We start from the raw sequence: 5,283 nt of genomic DNA, 5'->3' as shown, positions 1-5,283 counted from the left end.
ATTATCACCGGTATGAATTTGTCGTCCAGATTGTAGCTAGCAACCACTGTGGGGGTGTCAACCCATATAGATCTATATATAACTCTCCCGTTCCTTATGAATTAACGGTTATTAGCCAAAGGTCTTTCTAAGTATAATGATACTTAGTTTTAATGAAAAAGGATCACATGAATTTGAAACATATTAATAATCTAACATGTATAACAGGTTCTTGGTTATTATTCCTGTAAAAACACACAATACTGAAAAACATTCCTTAATTCGAGGTTCCACAGTATTTCTACTGAATTTGGTATTGTGATAAAGTTCTTACAATACAACCCTACTATATCCTTTAAATGAATAAAATTTTGATATAGTTTAAATAACATTTCTATACATTTAATAGAAATAATATAGTTTATAACATATATCCCCCCTTCCGAAAAACGATAAAAGGTTTAAAATGGGATCATGACACTCACTTTGTTAGTTAGTAGTCGAGAAACCGAAGAGATTACTACTTTACGAAAACTGATAGTTTCACAACCCGATGAATAGTAACTTTGACCAGTGAATAGTGTTTTTATCGGAATCTGACCAAAAAAAATCACTCAAATCTGACCAGAAAAAGTCTTGGCGGCTGTCGACGTTGTTGAGCTCGTCGAAGGCGGCTGAAAGGAGGAGGCTGGTTGGAGGGAGCAACGTTGGTGCTAGAACGGAGGAAAAGTGTAACACTTGTTTCCTGTATTGGATCGGTTTAGGTCATTATGGAGTCAAAACTTGGTTTTGGGGAAAAATGAGTGTCACGACATGACCATAGGTTATGACGTAAAAAGGGCTACAAGCCAAGCCCATGATCTTTTAGGTCTCGATTCATATTTAAGCACCATAAACTCGGATATAGGGTTCATTTCTCAACCTCCACTTCTCTTAAACCCTTGAAACCCTAACCTAGGCCCATCTTTGTGGTTTTGGCTATTTTGAGGGGGTTTGGCCATTTATAAGACCACACTTGCTTTTGCATGATATTTTCTTCTTTTAAGCTCCAAGTTCAGCTCCAATCCTCAAAGTAGCTAACTTTTGTCGGTTTTAGTCCTTTATCTTCCAAAATGTCCTTTTTGGCTGAAAAAAAAAATACAATTTTAACATAATAAGTACCAAGTATATTTGTATTTTACCAAACTATAGCTTAAAATGTATTGAAACAATGCCTAAATATATTTATAAATATGGAAATATCACAGATAGTCCTCAGGGGTGCTGATAACCCGTAGCTGATTGTTATGTTGTGTTGTATGCGGTATTTGGGAAACTCACTAAGCTTTGTGCTTACAGTTGTTGATTAAATATTTTACAGGTACTCATCTGATTGCGAATGCGTGACTATACACACATATCTACAACTTTATGATTCGAGAATTCGTATTGTCTTCGTTATAACTCTGATTTTATGAATAAAAATGAAAAATTTAGTCCAGGGTTTGGGGATGTTACAAAAAGGGAACGACAACCGGCTGTTCTGGCGGTTCTCGCCTTTTCAGCAAGGCAAAGGTGGGCGGCCGGTGACAAACTTTCGGTAAATTTCAAGTGACGATGTTTTTGTTTATGAAACCGAATACTAGATGTTTTTATAAGAAAAAAAGGTTTGATTTCTAGTCGTTAACTAATAGCATAGCTATCCTAACGAAACGTTTGAAATTCATTCTCGGGCATTATCCAATTACAGTTGCGAACTTTCACTGTAACGTCCCAAAATTCAAGACTAAAAAATTCTTTTAATAAAACATTACTTAAAGCAAAGTCATCATTCCAAAACATAATCAGAGTATTAATTTCCAAAACACATGTTCGTTATCAGAGTAAACATTCCCAGGCTATCTAATCTATGGTGTGTGCCATGCGATCACCCCGAGCTCTTCCCTCCGCTACCGGAAGTACCTAAAACCAAAGAAAACCATAAGCACGAAGCTTAGTGAGTTACCTACCCTACCACATACCATGCATAACCACATACTGCACATACTGGGCCATGCCCTCTATCCTGGGCCTCGCCCCCTACCTCAGGCCTCACCTGCTACCTCGGGCCTCGCCCGCTACAACGACCCCGCCGCTCCAGGCCTCGCCTGGCTTCAAGCCCCGCTCGGATACAAATCTGTTTCACTTAGGCCTCTCCTGTCACAGGGCCTCACCCGCTAACATATAATAGCACATAAACATATCACATCACATAAGCTAAACACATATTAACAGATCTTGTCCTAAGGCCTCGCCTGTCTCTGGGCCTCGCCCTTGTCCTGCTATTGATAAGTCATGGAACCCCGTCCATACTCCTGCTGATAGTGAGGTACGGGCCAAGCCCACCCTCACTCCTTCCCTAACTTGGGCCTCGCCCCTGATCTGCTGCTAATGAGATGTGGAACACCATCCACACTCTGCTATTGGTGAGTTACGGGACCTCGCCCACACTCACCTCCCTACCAGGCACATACAAGTATCACACAGACAAACAAGTATAAACTATCACATAAACCATTCCTTGGGCACCCGCCTGCTATCATTGGACCTCGTCCTGAATATCATACTAGCATACTATGCCTAGGGCTAACCCCCGGGTCTTCTACTCATAATTACATGGGTCGGCATTGTGGCCGTAGACCCATTCACACAAAAGGGAAACTCACCTACACTTGCTTAACTTGCTGATAGCCCCTCTAGCTGATCCCGGCAACTTCCTGAACTCCTGCTCCACTAGTTCCCTGAGCTACCAATATCAATGCAACACTTAGTCTAATTGACCCCCGAAAGTCAACCCAGTCAACGCTGGTCAAAGTCAAAGTCTTGGTCAAGGTCAACCTACCAGGTCAACCCTACTCGCCGAGTCAACCTACTGACTTGTTGAGTTCATATGCTCATAATCCTTCCATTCGCGACTCGACTCGCCGAGTCAGTCCATGACTCGCCGAGTCTACCGATTTCCGAGTCCTGACCTGTCCGACTCACCGAGTCTCCACTCAACTCACTGATTCGAGTCTCAACTCGAAGGGTTTGGGTTTCGCGACCTGACTCGCTGAGTACAAGGCAATCTTCATCTGACTCGATGAGCTGTTCATCCCACTCGTCAAGTTGCTCCTAATCTTCATGCTACTCGCCGAGTCTACTCAAAGGACTCGCCGAGTCCATTCAGATCCTCAAACATGCAGAGGGCTTTTGAGTCATGCATGGACTCCAAACTGTAGATCTTCCCTTCCCAAGCCTATTCCTCACGCAAAGTTTCAAACTTTACGTGTAGAGAAGGAGATCTAGGCTAAACGCACCATAAACTAGGGTTTAAGGCAAGGAGGCTCTACAATCAACTCAAGGACAATTACTTTATGCTTCACAAGGCCAAAATATGCTTAGATACGAAGTAGAAACTTCAGATCTGGCTTCCAACTCAAATGGATAACTAATCATGGCTAAAAAGCCCAAAAACTCCCAACTAGAATAGATCTACATGAAGGAGATGACTTAGTGCCTTCAATAACTCAGAAAGGTTCCATAAACTCCAGATCTAAGGCAAATCCTTGAAGCTTCAATGACTCCCCTCTTCCTTCTTCCTTCAAATCACCCAAAAAAATGGCTTGGAAGCTTGAATGAGCAACAATGGGGCTTAGGGTTTGGTGTTCTGGGTGAAAGAGGCAGTAAAGTAACCCTAGGGGAGAGAATGAGACGTTTAAATAGGCTCCAAGTCCTGGATTTAGGGTTTTCCTCGTTCATACTAGACTCATCGAGTCTCCTTGGTCGACTCGCCGAGTCGGTCACTTACTCCTTGACCCGGATCCCGCTCGGACTCGCCGAGTTCCTCCTTGGACTCGACGAGTCGTCCCTTAAACTTAGGGGTTCCTTTCCTTTCTTAGCCTTCCTGACTTTGGGTGTTACAACTCTCCCCAACTTAAACTAAACTTCGTCCTCGAAGTTTGCTATGGCCCACCGCCTACGATCTGCTTCCAATACCTTACTAATTGCCCTAACACCAGCTGCCTACCTTCGTTGGTCTTCCGCCCGGTCATTCTGACTAACATCAATCCTTGCGGATAATAGTCTCGGGTCAACCCTGACCCTAAACATTCTGGAAACACGACTTACTCAACCGTCAATCCTTTTGGTACTCATCGAGTACTGCGCTGAACCCATAGGGGTTCACCCCTTCTTTCCTTGTGCGATTTCCTTGCCTTCCCAAGGCGGTGCTCCATAACCAACTATTTCCTATGTCACTGTGAAGATCCTATCTTCACCAAATCCATTACTCTCGCTACTTCCAGTACGGGTCATTATCGCCAGTATCCACTGGGCATTTCTTTCTACTATAATTTGCTGTCGAGCACCCCACGATCAACTAACTTAATTCCACCATAGATTGCTTACCCGCACTGCTACTGACTGAAAACTCTGCCATTCCTCATATGACTTCCGGATGAACAGAGACCACCCTGGTCCCTACCAACCTATCAATATCTGGATTACCGGCTCCCACCGGTAACTAGACCCAACACAACTCCTAGTCGCTCCCAACGAATTTCGAAGAAACTTCAACCACCTATAACTGCTCAATCTATTCTGCCATACAGGCACTACAATTCCTGGGATCCCCGATCCCCTATCTTGACACTAAGGTCCCTACCAGGTCCCACCTGTGCTGCTAAAACTCACGGGTCTCACCCGCCTCTATCCTTCTAGTCCTACTTGTCTAGCCACTCTCACTCGGGCCTCGCCCACGGGTCTCACCCAACCATACTACTGAGTAACCCTGCTCTCAGGTCTCACCTATACTGCTATTCTCATACGGGCCTCGCCCACGGGTCTCACCCAACTATATCCTGGAGCGACCTCTCCCAAGGTCTCACCTCTCTAGGGCTATACAGGCAAACTCCCTATCATTCTCATTCACCACCCATTCCTGATCTCTATCTGATCACTAGGAGATAAGGGCCTCACCCCAACTCTGCCAAAGAAGCTACTATGGAATGTTACGGCTTACCCGCAGTCTTACATCACCTTCCATCACTGACTGCTAGTGAATGCTACGACTACCCTGTAGTCTTACAACACCTTCCACCATTGACTGCTAGTGAATGCTACGGCTGCCCCGTAGTCTTACAACACCTTCCACCATTGACTGCTAGTAAATGCTACGGCTGCCCCGTAGTCTTACAACACCTTCCACCACTAACTGCTAGTGAATGTTACGACTGCCCCGTAGTCTTACAACACTTTCCACCACCGACTGCTAATACGAAAGCACCCCGTGCTATCAGTTCTCAA

This window comes from Lactuca serriola, chromosome 4 (assembly GCF_051521515.1).
Source record: "Lactuca serriola cultivar US96UC23 chromosome 4, Lser_US96UC23_V15, whole genome shotgun sequence".
Classification (NCBI taxonomy): Eukaryota; Viridiplantae; Streptophyta; class Magnoliopsida; order Asterales; family Asteraceae; genus Lactuca; species Lactuca serriola.
This window is presented reverse-complemented; position numbering follows the sequence as displayed.